This window comes from Petromyzon marinus, chromosome 58, assembly GCF_048934315.1.
Source record: "Petromyzon marinus isolate PM22_M1 ecotype Great Lakes invasive population chromosome 58, UKy_Petmar_22M1.pri1.0, whole genome shotgun sequence".
Lineage (NCBI taxonomy): Eukaryota > Metazoa > Chordata > Hyperoartia > Petromyzontiformes > Petromyzontidae > Petromyzon > Petromyzon marinus.
The window spans coordinates 10,149,878-10,170,773 of NC_133724.1; the positions used below are offsets into that span (position 1 = coordinate 10,149,878).

Below are 20,896 nucleotides of genomic sequence, written 5' to 3' on the forward strand. Positions count from 1 at the left end.
CCGTCCTTTATGGGTGCTCGCTAACAGCACTTGCCCAAACATCCTATTCGAGGATATATGGGAGATCTTTGTCTTTCTGTTGAAATACTAAGAAGGGACAGTTTCCAGAACCAGAGCTGTGTTTAAAACACAGACGTCATTGCAAATAAAATCTGTTATGAAGGTAACGAATCTTCACTGCTCCGACATTCGGGAGCTAACGGCTGTCCATTCACGACTACAGTCCCGTGTGACATTGGACATCTAGAGGTCAAAATGCTGTGAGGTCAGCGAATAATGATCTGAAACATTCATTGCAGTGTTAATTCCAAAACAAATGACGATGTGACGATAAAACGTGGGCTAGAAATGTATTCGGAAATACACACTCGTGGGTGAGGGCCAAAGAGTGAGGATCACGTTTATTTGGCATGAACACTCGTGGAAGCTTCTACTACTACAACAACGCAACATCATTCCCGAGACACACACGTGATGCAGGGTTACACGTAAGCCGTAGCTATCTGCCTCTTGTCGAAAACGGGGGACCAGGCTTTGTTCACCGTGATGCCATACCGAAGTTACCGTATATGTCATAGGCATCATACATATCAATACTAATGAATGCGACGAGACTCGTTGGCTAACATAGAGCCTACGTTGTGTCAAAGCATATGCTGTATCAACGTCTACGTTGTATCCAAGCCTACGCTGTATCCACGCCTACGCTGTATCCAGGCCTACGCTGTATCAACGTCTACGTTGTATCCAAGCCTACGGTGTATCCACGTCTATGCTGTATCCACGCCTATGCTTTATCCAAGTCTACGCTGTATCCAAGCTTACGGCTGTATCCAAGTCTCCTGCCGAGCTTTCGCCACGCGCCACTCGCCCTCACTGCGCGCGTCTTCGCAAGTTTGTGTGCTTATGGACGGCACGAGTTGAACTGTCGGCAGGTGGCCGGCGCAGCGAAAGCAACACAGCAACAGAATGCGCACACGAGCGGTTGAGCAACAAACACACACACATGCGTGAGTTGCACGCACACACACACACAGTTGCGCATACACACACGCTTAAGTTGCACACACAACGCACGTGTTCACAGCCTTGTTGCTCACTTTGCATGCGTCGCACGAACACTCGATTGAAGAAAGGTTGAGGATTGGAAAATACGGCTGAGCAACATGAATAAGATGTGATTTAAAAAAAACAAGCATTTTCTCGCCAAACATGACAGTTAATGAAGAAGCGTCCTAAACCCATAGCGACATCTATCTGGAGAAAATAATTGTCATACAGTAATGCCCCGACTTAGGTCTCCACCTTTTTCCACGTCGCTTCGCGAATTACGTCGTCACTGCATTATGAACACCACAACCCGATTTGCATCTCCTCAACCCAAGACTTACGTCGCAGGACAGCATCGTTATCCGGCCTGTCTGGTTATCCATCGCCTCTCAGCCTTCGTCTCCAATCACCTTTAGCCGTGAATTGACGCCGTTGCAATCCACGTCGTCGCACAATTCTGGAACGCATTCCCGACGTACTCCGGGGTATTACTGTAATTTTTTTTATTTTATTTTACCTCGCTACAAAACGCAAAGCGACATACAAACACCATCACACCCACGGCTGTCCTTTGCCTGCTTCACCTGATATGAGATTGGCTCGCTCAGCCTGTGGCATACTCAACACGGCCCTGGCCGCTCCCCGTCTTAACAATGAACGTGAATCAAACCCTCGGTGCCACTACCTGGAGACGGTCAGGGTGGGTGGCTGGGGTGGTTGGGAGGAGAAGATGACGTTGTGATTGATCCCTATTGAGTGAACAACAACAACAAATACACCACCAACGAAACGAACTCGAAGCTCGCGGTCAGCAAGCGGGATAGGCGGGGGTTCGGTCGAGAATGGAGGAGTGGTGGTACAGCTGTTGGGCGCTTGCACTGTACGTCACGACAGGGAGGGCAACATCTTAACGAGGCTGGAGATGAGCGAGATGACGGTAACGGCCAGGAGCAGGTGAGCTGCGCACAGCGACAGGGATCCGAACGCCGCCACATCGCAGGACAACTTGAGGAGGCTCCAGAATTCTGTGGGCGCGCTCACTGCCAGAGGAGAACTTTGTTTTTTATTTTCTGATGCGGAGCTTGGACCATCGGTAAAGTTTTTACTCTCCACGAATGGGCACTCATACTTAAGGGTTTCGTTGGTCACTGTTCTGACGACCTTGCCATCAGAGCATGTTACACCGTCTGGATCGGGGTTGCCTTCGCTCTACATTGCACTCAGCTTACGCGTGCGACACGTCACAATGACCGTTTACACCAACACAGGTGCGCATCGGCATCACGGTAACCAGTCATGGTAGAAATCCAAGTATTAGTGTCGTTATGAGTACGGATGTCCCCCGCAACATCTCCTCCTCCTAGCTGGGCTCGGTGTCCGCAGGAATCTCAGATGGAACGGCCTTCAAGCCCTTGTATTGGCAGTTCACTTCTTTCTTCCCTTCGTTGCAGGTGCAGCCTGTGACCGTTTCACACGTTTTCCACGAGGCGCTGCCCGGGCGCGACGAGGCGAGGACGATGACGAGGAGGATGAGGATGAGGTGGGGAGGAGGAGGCGAGGAACTGAGCCAACCCATGGCGCCCTTCACGTGATCTCCACCACACGGCTCGCGGGAGGGGCTGTGGATGCACAGTGAGGCAGGTTACAATCAGTGATTACTGTCAGTGATTATTACTATTAGTGATTGATGTCAGTGATTACTATCAGTGATTTATGTCAGTGTCAGTGATTACTATCGGTGATTGATGTCATTGATTGATGTTAGTGATTACTACCATGAGTGAATGCTACATCAGTGAATATCATGATGAGTGATTACAATCAGTGATTACGATCAGTGATAATTATCGGTCATTACCACCATTAGGGAATATTACAATTCGTTAATACTATCAGTGATTACTACCATGAGTACTATCATTTGTGATGATCGCTATTGGTAATTAATAGCATAAATGATTAATACCATGAGTGAATAGCATCATTAGTGATTAATATCAGTGATTACTAGCAGCGATGTATTACTATTCATCCGTACTACCATTAGCGATTACTATAAGTTATTACTACCATGAGTGAATACTACCGTGAGCAATACCATCATTAGTCATCACAATCAATGATTATCAGCATTAGTAATTACTAGCATCATTGATGACTTCACCATTAGTGAATATTACCATCGGTGATCACGAATCCGAGATTAAGATCAGTCATTACAATCAGTTGTGGCCGTTAATTAATTAGAGGCACTGGTAATTTACCGCCACCAGCTATTAATATCGGTGATTCGATGGCCCATTAATCTCGGCAATTACGACTATTAAACCATGATGTATTATTTTGATTTTTTAATGAGGCTGCTACTGAGTGGTTGCAGATAAGTGGCTGCTGTCAGTGATTGCTGTCACTGGCGATGAGTGCCCAGTGTGTTTGGCGCCTGTCTAGCGTCTGTCTGGCGCGTGTATGCGTTGCTTGGGCCGTGTTACTTCGCCGCCGCGCTGTTATTTGTTGGACACACGAGGACATTTTGCTTTCGGCCTGTGTTCTTTACGCAACTTATTTTTTATTTTAGATTTATAAAGCGTCTTGGCTCAGGGTGCAATGCGTACAATAGTCCCTCGGTTAACAGTGACATGTGTTAACAGTTTTTCGGTTAAGGTTCGCCTCCTATAGGGACCCCATGGTTTCCAGTTAACTTTTAAATGTTGTTCAAATGGCGACAATTTTGGGCAATCTGAGCACTCGAAAGTGGGGCTGAGCCATACCCACAGCCAATCAGCAGCATCCATCTATGAGCGTTTAGACCTCGACTGGATTTGATTACGTTATAACGTTTTCTGTTTTGGCAGTGGAAACAGCTCTCTTGCAGACTCCGTGATTATTTTACTTAATTTTTCAACTTATAAGTGAATTAGATTAACCGTTATTTCGGTTTAACAGTAGTTTTCGTGGAACGGATTAGAGACGTTAACCGAGGGTACTACTGGTAGTTTCAAAAGTGATCGTTCCGTGTAAAATGGCAATCGGAGTAAAACCGGCGTCGCTGCGCTGGGTACGGCATCATGAGTGCCCGTTCATACAACACATGCATGCTGGTTCAGATACGTGAGCGATAGTTGAGACATGTGAGTAGCAGTGAGACACGTGAGCAGTGGTGAGACACGTGAACAGATGTTGAGACACGTGAGCGGTGGTTGAGACACGTGAGCAGTAGTTGAGTTACATGGGCAGGGGTGATACAGGTGAGCAGGGGTGAGACACGTGAGCAGTGGTTGAGACACTTAAGCAGTGGTTGAGACACGTGGACAGCAGTGAGACACGTGAATGGTGGTTGAGACACGTGAGCGGTGGTTGAGACGCGTGAGCAGGGGTGTGACGCGTGAGCAGAGGTGAGACACGTGAGCGGTGGTTGAGACACGTGAGCGGTGGTTGAGACATGTGAGTGGTGGTTGGGACACGTGAGCAGCGGTGGTTGAGACACGTGAGCAGGGGTGAGACACGTGAGCAGAGGTGAGACACGTGAGCGGTGGTTGAGACACGTGAGCGGTGGTTGAGACACGTGGGCGGCAGTGAGGCACGTGAATGGTGGTTGAGACACGTGAGCCGTGGTTGAGACACGTGAGCAGGGGTGTGACGCGTGAGCAGAGGTGAGACACGTGAGCGGTGGTTGAGACACATGAGCAGTGGTTGAAACACGTGGGCAGCAGTGAGACACGTGAATGGTGGTTGAGACACGTGAGCGGTGGTTGAGACACGTGAGCTGTGGTTGAGACACGTGAGCAGTGGTTGAGACACGTGAGCGGTGGATAAGACACGTGGGCAGCAGTGAGACACGTGAGCGGTGGTTGAGACACGTGAGCGGTGGTTGAAACACGTGAGCAGGGTTGAGACACGTGAGCAGGGGTGAGACACGTGAGCGGTGGTTGAGACACGTGAGCAGGGTTGACACACGTGAGCAGGGGTGAGACACGTGAGTGGTGGTTGGGACACGTGAGCAGCGGTGGTTGAGACACGTGAGCAGCGGTGAGACACGTGAGCAGTGGTTGAGAGACGTGAGCAGCGGTGAGACACGTGAGCGGTAGTTGAGACACGTGAGCGGTGGTTGAGACATGTGAGCCGTGGATGAGACACTTGAGCAGTGTGCTAACCGCTGCGTACTCGCTCCCCCTAACGTAGGTTGATGGGAATGACCTGCAGAGAGTTACAATGAAGACTTCGGGAAAACACGGAGTGCATGGCTATGGGACCGATTCCTGAGTTAGCCGCGCCTCGCTAAGCCACTGAGAGTCTTTTTTTTTTAACACGTGCGGCTCTCAGCTTCCACTGGAGCACGCAGAGGTGTGCAGCATTGCTGCACCTGCAAGTGCTTTCAGCCTTGTTACAGACCACCAGCTCAAATCAACTCACCGTATGTTCTGTGGCCGTTTTGTCTATGGTAAGACCGCCGACTTAACGAGCTGAGGAGACAATGTCGCCGTGCTAACAGGCGACTGTGAAACAGAGGCACAGCTGTGGACCAGTTTCGTCCTCAGTATGATTCATCGGTACAGCACGGCCATCAGCGTTCACTGCTGCCATCTGCCTCTGGAAGCCCCGAGTGACCCCTCACCTAAAGGCAACGTTAATTCAAATCTGTAATTGACGACGTAGATCTGATGGAAGAAAATTCTGCATAGCACTGCAGGAAACTGTTCATACGCTGAATAAGTCAGTGCAGGATGCAGGACTGAGGATTAATGTGGAAAAGACAAAGACAATGGTCTTCGGAAGGGAGAACGTTGAAAAATAAGGAATGGAAATTAGCAAGACTGTGAATGTAAAGGAATTTGTATACTTGGGAAGTCTACTGACATGGGACAACGACTCTACGACAGACATAAGATAGACGTTCGCAAAGGAAAAAGGAGTAATGGCAGGATTCAACAACATATGGAAAAGCAAGGAGATCAGCTACACAACCAAACTGAATATTTTAAGAACATGCTTGTTCAGTACAGATTTGTATGCCTGCGAGGCTTGGAGATTTAAAAAAAAACGCAGATAAGATAGCACTAGAAATGTATTGCTACAGAAGGATACTGCTGCATCTAAGCTGGACCCAAAGAGCAACCAACGTAGAAGGAAGAGAAAGGTCGCACATATAAGACGACCTGATGATCATGATGATGCAGGCAGTGATTAGAAGGAAACTGGCACTATTTTGACACATATGTAGGAAGTAATGGAAGGAACCAGAAAGAGAGGAAGACCTAACAGAGAATGGCTTGACGTCTACATAAGAGATTCGTGCCAGAAAAAGGTGGCCACTACTTGAGCAAATTGGCACAAGACAGAGGAAAGTGGAAACAAATAACGAAATGTGCAGTGGACACCTATGGCCCATGGATCGCAATGATGATCAGCAGACGAGAAACCTCACCGCAAGATAAGCACGTGATTGATGACGATCTTATTTTGTTGGGTCAGATCGTGTCGGTATAGTGGCATTATTCCTTTGACACTAACCCCTACATCACTTGATAGAACCCATTAAATCGAGTTGTCATGTCATGAGAAAAAAATTCCAATGGTCTTGGTTTTTCAACAAAATGCCAAGTAGCATTTTTTGTAAATTATTTCCACGACGTTTTTCTGGAGATAACATCCAACATCACCGGGCATCAATACCCGCACGACGATCTAACCCAGGGGGATCGGCAAGCAAAATTGTTTTTATTTTTTTGTAAAAACAAAAAAACGCAGTATTCAAAGAGCCGCAGGTTGGCAACCCCTGGTCTGACCCAACAGGAAGTGAACTAATACCCCGATTTATGTCTTGCCCCTTTTACATCATTTGGCAAACACGTCGTCACTTTATTCTAAACACCGCTACCCGAGATGCGTCGCCTCAACCCCCACACGCTTACGTCGCTGACAGCATCGTCGTCCATCCAGTCTTCATTATCCGTCAACTCTCAGCCTTCACATCCACCACCCACTACTACTACTACCCTGTATATCGCTTTGATTGACGTCGTTTCAATATTCGTGGACGCAACTTTTAGGAACGCATCCCCTCACGACGTAAACCGGGGAGTGGGGGGAGTCTCACTGTAATTGTGAATCTGAGTATATTCCGTTCTCCTATAATGCTGCGTGTATTTACAACTCGAATTGGCTATAACGCGATTAACGTAGTAGGGAATACATTTTTTTACAATGTGGACGTGAAATCGATATAACGCAATAGAGCGAACAAAACTACGTTGCGTAGCATCACCACACAAGGCGTTGGGATGCTTCTGGATGCTACCCACACGCAACGTCAGTTTTTGTTCAGCCTGCATTACGCATCTCACATGCTATCGTGGACTGTGTTTTAACTCCTATACTATATCTTATTTATTATAAGGCGATATTTCCACGGCGCGGTGTTCTTCAGGAATGCAACTACCGCCACATTATTGGAGAACAGACACATAAGTCGCGAATCACGCACTCACCAGTCGCGAATCACTCACTCACCAGTCGCGAATCACGAACTCACCAGTCGCGAATCACTCACGCACTGACCAGTCGCGAATCACTCACGCGCCAGTCGCGAATCACGCACTCGCCAGTCGCGAATCACTCACACACCAGTCACGAATCACTCACTCACCAGTCGCGAATCACGCACTCGCCAGTCGCGAATTACTCTCACCAGTCGTGAATCACTCACTCACCAGTCGCGAATCACTCACACACCAGTCACGAATCACTCACTCACCAGCCGCGAATCACGCACTCACCAGTCGCGAATCACTCACCAGTCGCAAATCACTCACACACCAGTCGCGAATCACTCACTCATCAGTCGCGAATCACTCACCAACCAATCGCGAATCACTCACACACCAATCGCGAATCACTCACTCACCAGTCGCGAATTTCTCACACCCCAATCGCGAATCACGTGTTAGTCGCAAATGACGCACTCACCAATCGCGAATCACGCACTCGCCAGTTGCGAATTACTCTCACCAGTCGTGAATCACTCACTCACCAGTGGTGAATCACTCACACCAGTCGCAAATCACGCACACACCAGTCGCGAATCACGAACTCACCAGTCGCGAATCACTCACAACAGTCGCAAATCACGCACACACCAGTCGCGAATCACGAACTCACGAGTCGCGAATCACTCACTAGTCGCGAATCACTCACACACCAGTCACTCACTCACCAGTCGCGAATCACTCACTTACCAGTCGTGAATCACTCACTCACCAGTTGCGAATCACTCACACACCAGTCACGAATCACTCACTCACCAGCCGCGAATCACGCACTCACCAGTCGCGAATCACTCACCAGTCGCAAATCACTCACACACCAGTCGCGAATCACTCAATCACCAGTCGCGAATCACTCACTCACCAGTCGCGAATCACTCACTAGTCGCGATTGACGCACTCACCAGTCGCGAATAACTCACTCAACAGTCGCGAATCACTCACACACCAGTCGCGAACTCACTCACCAGTCGCAAATGACGCACTCACCAGTCGCGAATCACTCACTCACCAGTCGCGAATCACGCACTCACCAGTCGCGAATCACGAACTCGCCAGTCGCGAATGACGCACTCACCAGTCGCGAATGACGCACACACCAGTCGCGAATCACTCACTCACCAGTCGCGAATCACGCACTCACCAGTGGCGAATCACTCACTCACCAGTGGCGAATCACTCACTCACCAGTGGCGAATTACTCACTCACCAGTCGCAAATCACGCACTCACCAGTGGCGAATTACTCACCAGCCGCGAATCACGCACTCACCAGTCGCGAATCACTCACTCACCAGTCGCGAATCACTCACTCACCAGTCGCGAATCACTCACCAGTCGCGAATGACGCACTCACCAGTCGCGAATCACGCACTCACCAGTCGCGAATCACGCACTCACCAGTGGCGAATCACTCACTCACCAGTGGCGAATCACTCACTCACCAGTGGCGAATTACTCACTCACCAGTCGCAAATCACGCACTCACCAGTGGCGAATTACTCACCAGCCGCGAATCACGCACTCACCAGTCGCGAATCACTCACTCACCAGTCGCGAATCACTCACTCACCAGTCGCAAATCAGGCACACACCAGTCGCGAATCACGCACTCACCCGTGGCGAATCAGGCACTCACCAGTCGCGAATCACTCACCCAAGTCGCGATTCACGCACTAACCAGTCGCGAATCACTCACCAGTCGCGAATCACTCACCAGTCGCAAATCACTCACACACCAGTCGCGAATCACTCAATCACCAGTCGCGAATCACTCACCAGTCGCGAATCACTCACACACAAGTCGCGAATCACTCACTAGTCGCGAATGACGCACTCACCAGTCGCGAATCACTCAACAGTCGCGAATCACTCAACAGTCGCGAATCACTCACACACCAGTCGCGAACTCACTCACCAGTCGCAAATGACGCACTCACCAGTCGCGAATCACTCACTCACCAGTCGCGAATCACGCACTCACCAGTGGCGAATTACTCACTCACCAGTGGCGAATCACTCACTCACCAGTCGCGAATCACGCACTCACCAGTCGCGAATAACTCACACCAGTCGCGAATCACGAACTCACCAGTCGCAAATCACTCACTCGCCAGTCGCGAATCACTCACTCACCAGTCGCGAATCACTCACCAGTCGCGAATGACGCACTCACCAGTCGCGAATCACGCACTCACCAGTCGCGAATCACGCACTCACCAGTGGCGAATCACTCACTCACCAGTGGCGAATCACTCACTCACCAGTGGCGAATTACTCACTCACCAGTCGCAAATCACGCACTCACCAGTGGCGAATTACTCACCAGCCGCGAATCACGCACTCACCAGTCGCGAATCACTCACTCACCAGTCGCGAATAACTCACTCACCAGTCGCAAATCAGGCACACACCAGTCGCGAATCACGCACTCACCCGTGGCGAATCAGGCACTCACCAGTCGCGAATCACTCACCAGTCGCGAATCACGCACTCACCAGTCGCGAATCAGGCACTCACCAGTCGTGAATCACGCACTCACCAGTCGTGAATCACTCACACCAGTCGCGGATCACGCACTCACCAGTCGCGAATCACGCACTCACCAGTCGTGAATCACGCACTCACCAGTCGTGAATCACGCACTCACCAGTCGTGAATCACTCACTCACCAGTCGCGAATCACGAACTCACCAGTCGCGAATCAGGCACTCACCAGTCGCGAATCACGCACTCACCAGTCGTGAATCACTCACCAGTCGTGAATCACTCACTCACCAGTCGAGAATCACGCACTCACCAGTCGCGAATCACGCACTCACCAGTCGTGAATCACTCACTCACCAGTCGCGAATCACGAACTCACTAGTCGCGAATCAGGCACTCACCAGTCGCGAATCACGCACTCACCAGTCACGAATCACTCACTCACCAGTCGCGAATCAGGCACAAAGCAGTCGCGAAGCCTCTGACAATCCTTTCTCTTCAGGGTGCCCGCGTTGTCGTGTGAACGGAGAGTAAGCGTGCCCGACTGCCGTCCTCGCCGAGTGGGGAGCGATTGGGGGTGGCGATAGCGGTGACTCAATCTCACACGCACACTCTCACACACACAAACACTAGCACGCAATCTCACACAAACACTCTCACACACAAACACCAGCACGCAATCTCACACAAACACTCTCACACACAAACACCAGCACGCAATCTCACACGCACACTCAATTTCAACGCGCACACAGCCTAACCGCAGCAGCCTCGCTCCCGCTATCGCAATCACACACACACCAGCTCTCACACACAACCTCACGTAGGTACACAAACAAAACAAAAATCCCACGTATAGCCTTAACAAACTATTGGGGCAAGTGCTGTTAGCGACCACCTATGAAGGCCCGAAAGGTGGGTGGCCAGCACCACATACATACACACATCCTCACGCCTCCCACACACGGCGCGAACGACCTTCAACATAAATACGTCAACACGGTTGACTACGTACGGTGCGAAATAAGTTCAGCATAAATAGCTTAGCTCGGTTTGGCTACGTACGGTGCGAAAGAAGTTCAACATAGATTAGCTCGGTTGGCTGCGTTACGGTGCGAAAGAAGTTCAACTTAAATACATTAGCACGGTTGACTACGTACGGTGTGAAATGTTCAACATACAGCACGGTTGGCTACGTACGGTGCGAAAGAAGTTCAAAATACATACATCAGCACGGTCGACTACGTACTGTGCCAAAGAAGTTCAACCTCCAGACAGTCTCGTCCCCTTCACCTGACTGAAGGCCGCTTGTGTTGTGGCCGAAACGTCGCGAGGATATTATTGTGTTATTTTATTTTATCAATTTATTATTTTACTCTCATTCTACGTGGTGACTTTACCGAAAGAACCAAAGAAGGTCAACCAACATCTCATCATCAGCAAGCCTCCGCGCATCACGCACGCGCGATTCCCATCTCGCGGGGCCGCGTGAGCGTGCGCGCGTCCACTGCGTGGGTTGCAACGCACTCGCGGGTCCCTTCGTGGAAAGTTCCGATGGGCTGTCGGGAGCGGAGGCGATGCGTCAAAGCCGGCAGACGCACGCCGTGCGAGCGCATTCACGCCACTGTGAAGTGTCCCCCACTGCGTCATCGTTCGTCTCGAGCGATCTGGTTTCTCCGTGATGCGATCTCTTTTGCTAGATTGTTTATGGGGGTCGTGTACTTCCAAAGAGAGGAGGCCCTTTACGAATATCGATTGTTGAAAAAAGTAGGAAGCCGGAGTCGTAGAGTATCGAATGGGACTTTTTTTTGCCAGTAGCAAATATGATGTAAAAATAAGATTAGATTTTACCCTTCTAGCAAATTATCAGAGCATTTTTGTTTGCATGTTTTGCCGCGAGTATATGTGGTTAATGCAGATTTGATGCCTTGCAAAAAGTGACGTATTTTTTTAAAGTTTAGCTGACTGGCTTGCTAGGTCGGACGGACATCAAACGTCCAAATGACGTGTGCGGAGTTGGGTAAAAAAAATTAGATGGAAACTGTTATCAAGCCAGGTTGATAGATAAATTATATTACGTTTGAATAGATAAACCGTCGTGTTGGGGTATATTGAAACTGTGAAGCAAAACAATCAACCGTGTCTCTGCCACACAGCGGGCAAATGCAGATGTTGCCACGGTGGCTAGGAGATGTTAACTCCTTCGCCTGGTATACAAGAGTTCGTGGGTTTGATCCCGACCCTGATGCCGGCTGTATATTTGTAGTTTGCGTGTCTCTCTTTCTCTCTCTCTTCCCATGGTCACATGATTTTTTTCTCCAGGTCTGAGTTTTTCCTCCACATTTAGAATCAACGTGCGTTCAGAATGATTTGGCTGCTGTTCATTTCCACACGATAAGCCACTTCATTGAGCTATTTGAAAAAGAGCTGCAGTATCTAGCTCAATGGGGCCTACCTGGTAAAATAAAAAAACAAGTAAAATAAATAGAAGCGAGCAGTCGGCTTTGACACGAGTGAGGCGAGGTGCCGATGAGGCTCGCCCACGTGTGATCATCGCGCCACGCGTAGAACCGCCTCGCATGTTTCGCTCTGCTCCTAAGTCTTTAACGAGAGCCGCGCATGTCCGCCGCGAGAGAGGGAGGGACTGCGTGGGTGGGCGGGCAGAAAAATAAAATCCAAGAGGCTGAAGGACAGCCAAAACACGACAACGACGACGACGTCATTCATTCCCAGAGCTGACCTGCTGCCGCAGTATATAAGTGCAAAACGCAACGTGTTATTTATTTTTTACGCGATGAGTCATTCGGCGATACTGCGCTTGTGCTGTGGCGCACAAGCGACCGCATAAGATAAATATATATGTAAAAGGACCGTTACCCGAAACGTCGCATAGAATATGCTCTTCCTTTTTAGGGCCACAGTGTTATTGGCGAATGTGTTGAGGAGCGCCGCGATGGCTATGAGATGTTAACTACCTCGTCTGGTATACAGGAGGTCGTGGGTTTGATCCGAATCCTCACGCAAGATTTATATTTGGAGTCTGTGTCTCTCTCCTCCCTGTGGTCGCGTGGATTTTTCTCGGTGTCCGGTTTTTCCCTCCACATTTAGAATCAACGGCACGAGTTTAGAGTATTTGGCTGCTATAAAATTCCACGTGATGATAAGCTACTCCGTTGTGCTATCATTTTTGGCCTGGTCGCTTTTTAAAAAAGCTATATAGCTCAGTGTGCCCTTTCGTTGGCAACACGTAAACTGAGTTGGTGTAAGACCAACTCAGTCTACGTAAGTCTATGGGTGTCTGTGTGAGTCTATATGCCTATGTGTCTATGTTGAATAGGGTATATGTTGAGTAGGGTATATGGTTCTTTGTTTGAGTCTATGGGTCTCTACATCAACCATTGATAACCAGTTAACTCACATCCGGTTTACGTTAATCTATGGGTCTCTATGCGAGCATATGAGTCTCTGTGAGTCTATGGGTCTCTGTGTGAGTCTATGGGTCTCTGTGTGATTCTAAAGGTGTATATGTGAGTCTATGTGTTGTGGCGTAACGGCCGGGGGTTAGCAAAGAGAGGGTGCAACTGAGGTCGAGCAGGTGTAAACGGGGGGACATGGATTGGTGCCGGAGAGTCGGCAGCAATTAGGGGGAGAAGCAGCGATTGAGTGGGGGCAATTGGGGACGAACAGGTGCAAGCGTCGAGACATGAAGTAGTCACCGGAGAGGCGGCAGCAATTAGGTGGAGAAGCATTAATCGAGCGGGTGCATCTGGGGACGAGCAGGTGCAAAGCGTTGGAACACGGGGTAGACGCCAGAGAGGCGGGAGATGGAGACGATAAGAGAGAGAAAGCATGTGCTGGAGGCGCCGGGGAGGCGCCAGCTTAATTGGGGGTAAGTGAGGACCCCAAATGAGGAGGGAGATATAAGGGAGTGTGCGGAGCAACACGGGGAGTTGGTTGGTTGGTGCTCAAGGGATGAAAAACACGAGTCGCGGAGAAGATGCCTGGGATCTCACCCTCCTCACCTCGTCCTCCCCAGCAGTGTTGGCTAATCCCTTGCTGGGGGCATGGACAAGGGTGAAGGTGTGAGGGAAGCAGGAGAGAGTTAGTGGAGCATTGAGTGAGAGAGTTAGCGGAGTATTGAGTGAGAGGGTTAGCAGAGTATTGAGTGAGAGAGTTAGCGGAGTATTTAGTGAGAGATAGCTAACACACACAACAAGGGTGTGTGTGTGTGTTAGTGTCAGTGAGGAGCATCCACATTGGATGTGAGGTAAATAAAGTGACACAGCAGAAAAGCTAAGAGTGTCCGTGTGAGTACATCACTACATATGTATCTCTGTTGAGTAGTGTATATATTTTATACCTACGTGACTTTACCGAAATAACCAAAGAGTAGTGTATATGGGTCTTTGTGTGAGTCTTTGGGACTCTATGTGAGAGTATGGGTCTTTCTGCGCATTTATGTCTCGATGTGAGTCTATATATGAGTCTGTGGGTCTCTGTATCAGCCATTGGTAACCAGGTTGAGACCATAAACTCACTACAGTAAACTCACGACAGTGGCTGAAACTTGGATTCGAACCCAGGGTCTCAGTGGTGCTGGCCCAGCGGCTCTGACCTCTGAGCCACCAAAATTTTTTATTGGCAATGGGAAAGGGTCACACGTGGAGAGGCACTGTCTGGTCTCTTGTCCCAGGGAAAGGCTCTGTCTGGTCTTTTGTCCCAGGGAGAGGCTCTGGCTGGTCTCTTGTCCCAGAGAGAGGCTCTGGCTGCTCTCTTGTCCCAGGGAGAGGCTCTGGCTGGTCTCTTGTCCCAGGGAGAGGTGCGCGACAAAAAGCAAATTCAAGATATAAACCCAATAGCGTCAAAAAATACGAAACCAAGGTTTGAAAAAAATGTGATGAGAAACTAAACGTGAGAATCATTTGACAGCAGAAGATACCCACGCACGCAAATTAAAAATATATCAGCGAAGGCGGTGATGAGAAGGAAACTGGCACGATTTTGACACATTCAGTAGAAGTATGGACAACAACAGGAAAATTCAAGGTGTTTGGAAAAATGGAAGGAACCAGAAAGAAGAACCAAACAGAGAATGGCTTGAGGAAGACATAAGAGATTGATTGGTGCCAGAAAGATGTGCGCACAACTTCCGCGTATTGGCACTACAAAACAGACAGGAAAGTGGAAACAAATGACAAAATGTGTAGTGGATACCTACTACTATGGGCTATCTGCCCATGGATCGTGACGATGATGATGACGAGAAGGCGATAATCTGCACACTTCGTGTTAAGACTTATTATTTACAATTTATTGCTGGCCTTTGGGCCCTGTGTTCAGCAAGTGAGGTAAACAAAGTCAAACACGGTGAATGAGAGGGGGGCTCGCTCCAGTTGCCCTCCACACACGGGGTCACGGTCATTCATTACACGTGGGCGTGTGCACGCGCGCGTTTATCAAGTAGATGATTATATATGCAGATTATATTTGTGTGTATGTGTGATCAAAAAGATAATTATATATGGAGCTATATATAAGTGTGTAATCAAGTATATAATTATATATTTAGATAATATGTGTGTGATCAAGTATATAATTATATATGTAGCTAGATATGCGTGTGTGTGTGTGTGATCAAGTAGACATTTATATATGTGTGTATATATACTGCATGGGGAGCAGTAGTCTAGCGGTTAGCGCGCTGCGCTATGATCCACGCGACCCGAGCTCGATTCCCGCTCATAGTCAACGCCAGTAACGATTATCTGAACCAGTTCTGAGCCTCCCCATGTTTGAGTTAGTTATAAATTGAGTACCTGGTCCAGTGTGTAAACATCGCCACCTGGGAGACAAAGACGGCTGGCTACCCACCCCTTTGTGTGCTGTGCCGACCTTGATAGGTGCTCGCTAACAGCACATGCCCCAAAATTCTGTTTAGGCTATTTGTGTGTGTGCCTTTTGCAGCGAGACGTGAAGATATTGAAGACTTAATTCTGTTGCTCTTAACATTATCCAATTTATAGCGTCATTTACGCCAGCGAATTAACTATAGGAGAATTATACATGTGTTTACATGATATCTAGTGCCGTGTATGTGGTATTTTCATTCATAAGTGTAAACTATCATAGCGTGTTTGCCCGTGTTAAGAGCTCTGTGTTAAGTTAACTATGTTTATCTTCTTTGGTTCTTTCGGTAAAGTCACGTAGAATGAGAATAAAATAATAAATTGATAAAATAAAATATTATTGTGTTATTTTATTTTATCAATTTATTATTTTATTCTCATTCTACGTGACTTTACCGAAAGAACCAAAGAAGATGAATCATTGCAGTCACGAAAGCTTTAAATCGAAATTTAACTATGTTTAGCTTTAGATTTATTTTGGCCCAGGTAAAACCCATTGGTAAGTAATTGCTCATTTTCTATGGGGACCTGGATAATAAGAACTGGTTACAGCAAAACACACGTGATAATTACGTGTTAAGTCCTCTATGTGTGAAGTAATATTTGTGTTAAGTCCTCTATGTGTTAAGAGATATAAGTGTTAAGATATCTAAGTGTTAAGCGATCTATGTATTAAGCGCTCTATGTGTTAAGTGATCTACGTATTAAATGCTCGGTATTTTATGGGTAATAATGTGGACCAGCGGTAGCGCGTTCACCGCTTCTTGTTATAGCATACGTTCACGTTTCCATTGCAGCGGCCGCCCTGGTTAATACTGCTTGGTGTAATAACCGTATAAGTGCCACACGCAACGTGCTACTCAGTATGACGTTAGAGATTCCATGGCGTCATTTGTAAGATTAGGCCAAATGTGCCAAATTTAAAAACAATATAACGGCAAATAACTCAATCGGGTTTAAAAAAAATAGCAATCATCGTCCCTCTCATATGAAAACTTGGAAGGACCCTCGTGAAAAGTAGCTTTGAGACTCATTGAGGCTTTCCTGTGTAAACAAACAAAATAATAATATTATTAATATATGTAAGTGTTCTGTTACTTGCATTATCTTTGTACTGTTCGCCTTTTGGCGTTCTCTGGTCTAACACTGGTGGTGAGACAAGGCAATAAAGAAGGCTGTCTCTGGTGTAGTTTCAAAGACAATACATATATTATCAGAGCCTGTTCCATTGCATGTTTTTCCACATGTGTGGTTAATGCAGACACGACGTCTTGCGAAATTTTAAATTTGGTGTTTGAACATTTTAACACCGCCTGTTTTATTGTCAGAAAATGTAAAACCTATTATAATTTTTCACCATGAATATTCACGTTGGATATTTCAGCAATCTCTGAAAACCCATGCGCGTGTCTACACAGATGATCGAAGAAATTACATTCAGAGCAGCCCGTTCTGCGGTCGGTAAGCATACCACTCCATCGGACATGGCAAGAGCCAGTGGATTTCCCAGAATAATCGCACACATGAAAGCTCGTATATATAATAATACACTTTTATAAAATAGCGCCTCAATGGAACCGCACCTCCAGTCGCTTCAACAGAGGGGACACGAGAAGCGATGAGCGAGCTCGATGCGGCTAGGAAAACAATTGGTGGTGTTTATGCTCGACTAGGTTCGAGTTCCTTTGGACTAGATCAAGACGTTGTTCGTGAATAGGTTTAACAAGGTTGTGTGTATATGAGGACACCTCCTGATTTAGAATCAACGCGCGTCTAGAGAATTTGGCTTTTGGAAGTTTTCAGGCGATAAGCCACTTCGTTGAACTATCATTTTTAAAAGCCAGGTCGCTTCTGAAAAATATATAGAGAGCTCAGTGGGCCTTACCTGGTCAAATTAAAAAAAAACATTGTTGAGTTTAGTTTCTGAGTGGTGAGCGCAAGACGCTCGAGGCGTGGCTGGCTGGGTGAGGCTGGGTCTCGCGACAGTGCTGCTGCTCAAGGTGAACAGTTTATTCAGTTTATATTACGTTGCAATAAAAACAAACGAGATTTTAAATAATGAAAGATGCTCCCTCAGAAGAGCCCAATAAAAAAAATATCCATGGCTATTACTTAAATAACCAAAGAGTTACAGGAAGAGGGAAGATAATTTCAGACTCCGAGGAGCAAAAGGCGAGAAGGAGCGACCTCCTCCCATGCAACGAACGTTGACTGTGGGCGGATTTGTAAGGAGCCGAGACAACAGCGTGCCAGAGAGTGGAGTGACCTGAGAGGGGAGAGGTCGGAGAATAAAGTGAGATGAGAAGGGACAGTTAGAAGAGTGTGTGGAGGGGAGTAGAGTGAGATGAGACGGGAGAGGTAAGAGAGTGTGTAGGAGATTAGAATGAGATGAGAGGTAGGAGAGTGCGTGGAGGGGAGTGAAGTGAGGTGAGAGGGGAGCGGTAGGGGATTGTGTGCAGGAGAGTGGAGTGATATGAGAGGGAAGAAACAGGAGAGTATGTGGAGGAGTGCAGTGAGATGAGATGGGGAGGTAGGAGATGGTGTGGAGGGGAGTGAAGTGAGATGAGAGGGGAGACAGGAGACTGCGTGGAGGAGAGTGTGGTGAGATGAGAGGTAGGAGAGTGCATGGGGGAGAGTGGAGTGAGAGAACACGGCAGAGGCAGGATAGTGTCTGGAGGGGAGTGGGGTGAGATGAGAAGGGAGAGGTAGGAGAGTGTGTGGAGGGGAGCTGAGTGAGATGAGAGGGGAGAGGTGGGAGAATGTGTGGAGGGGAGTGGTGTGAGATAAGAACTAGGGGAGTATGTGGAGGGGAGTGCAGTGAAATGAGAGGTATGAGAGTGTGTGGAGGGTGGAGTGAGATGGATGAGAGGGGAGAGGTAGGAGAGCGTGTGGAGGACAGTGGAGTGAGAGAAGCGGGGAGAGGTTGAAAAGTGTGTGGAGGAGAGTGGAGTGAGATGAGAGGTAGTACAGTGTTTTAAGGAGAGTGAAGCGAGATGAGACGGGAGAGGTAGGATAATGCATGAAGGGCAGTGGAGTGTGATGAGAGGGGAGAGGTAGGATAGTGCGTGGAGGTGAGTGGAGTGAGATGAGAGAGGTTACGCAATTTCTTCAATTTTCATATCTAACAAAGACAAATATGCGTACAAACATTTTCAATATTATGAATAGTATTTTCCCCATGAAAGCTGCTTTGAGTCTAGTGACTCGTTTTCAAGAGGGTCCTGCCACGTTTTCGCATAGAGGGAGCCGATACTGCCACGTTTAAAATTCCGAATGAGTGCGGTGTAATTTGTCAAATGTCGACAATCTTTTATCCGTAAAGTTGGGATGACGTCACGGAACTTTTTTACGCCAACGGTGGAGCAGGCGTCGTGTCGTAATCGTCGTGGTTAATGCATCCGCAGTATTAACCAGGGTGGCCGCTGGAGCCGATACGTGAAGCACATGACGATTCGGCCGCAACGTCCACAAGGACACAGAGCTGCGGACGGCAATGTCTAGCACACGCTTTGCGGGCACTCTCCATCAACCAGCAGGCCTGCTGGCAGCGCATCATTCCGGCAGAGGAGGCGAATTATCCACTTATTTTTCGCGCTTCTTACACGGTCTGTTCTCCCGTAACGCCGCGTGTAGCTTTCATAACGCGAATTGAATATAATGCAATGAATGTATTTCGGAAATTTTTTTAAAATATATAACGCGGATGCGAATTGGATATAATGCGATTGAGTGAACGGAACTGCTTCGCAGTGCAAGTAGGAATAAGCGGTCGTACCGTAAAATCACCACAAGGCGTTGGGATGCTGCTGGATGATTCGAGATGCTACCCACGCTCAACCTCAGTCTTTGTTCAGCCTGCGTACGCATCTCACGGGTTATGGCGCACTGCGCTCTATCCCGTATATTATATATTATTTATTTTAACGCGATTTTTCCATAACGCGGTGTTCTTCAGGAACGCAACTACGATTGCGTTATATGAGAACAGGCTTCACGGTCTACGCCGACGCCAAATGCCTTCGGTGCGCCACGAGTAACGGTGATACACTTCATGGAATAGCTATAGATAACGTAAGACTAGCACGGTTGGCTACGTACAGTGCGAAAGAAGTTCAACTTACATTCAAAACGTGGGCTTTCGTAGCAAATAATCGAATCGATTATGAAACGCGGAGTTATAGGTGACGCAGGCGGCATCCGTTTGTTTTTCTGCTAGTCACTCAAGTGGAATTAACAAAGCAATGAGAGAGAGAGAGAGGAATGTGAACTATAGAACCTTGTAGCGAAGATAGGCGACCTCCAGCAGCAACAGAAGCGGCGGCGTGGCGCGCAGAGAGTTCACTGCTCGAGTCTGCGTGCCCCTGCCGCCGCCGATTTATATTCACGCTGCTGCTGTTGTTGTCGTCGTACAAGCAACGCCCACAAGGTGATACAAATCTGAGCAGCTCGCGGGCCAAACCGCAGACTGATATCGACAGGGGGGCGACTGCGTGCCGCGCGATAGAACGGCCCACCCGTTCTCTCCCGGTCTCTCCACGGGGCCTGAGTAACGGAGTCGATACTTACAAGGCAAACAATCCGCCTCCTTCACACGCAGACAGCTTCTCAACTCGCGCATCACGGCAGCAGCGATGCGTCCAGGGGCTGGATGCCAATGTCGAGGTCTGGTGCTCGCCACAAGAGGCGCTTCCGGAGAGAGAGAGAGCTGGCGTGGTTTTGATATTCCTCCTGCGTTGAACGAGTAAGGTGGTCTACTATATGGTCCGTAGTTTAGTTTGGGGTTACGTGGCCACAATCGGCCTGTTGATGTTCTGTTACGGTTGATGGTTAACCCACCAGAGACTACGACGAAGAGGGATTTGAATGCCAGGAGTGGGTACGATGCTCGTGTCCCCGACATTTTTGTTTGCTAAAT

At 48.3% G+C, this 20,896-nt stretch overlaps 1 long non-coding RNA gene across 1 annotated transcript; it reads right to left on the minus strand.

Moving 5' to 3' along the window:
• Positions 1 to 386: 386 nt before the first annotated feature.
• LOC142905761 (uncharacterized) lies at positions 387 to 20,535 on the minus strand. Its single transcript, XR_012929793.1, has 2 exons — positions 20,258 to 20,535; positions 387 to 2,669 (listed from the first exon to the last, which is right to left on the minus strand). It is a non-coding gene; the product is annotated as an uncharacterized LOC142905761 (long non-coding RNA).
• Between the last annotated feature and the right edge of the window lie 361 nt (positions 20,536 to 20,896).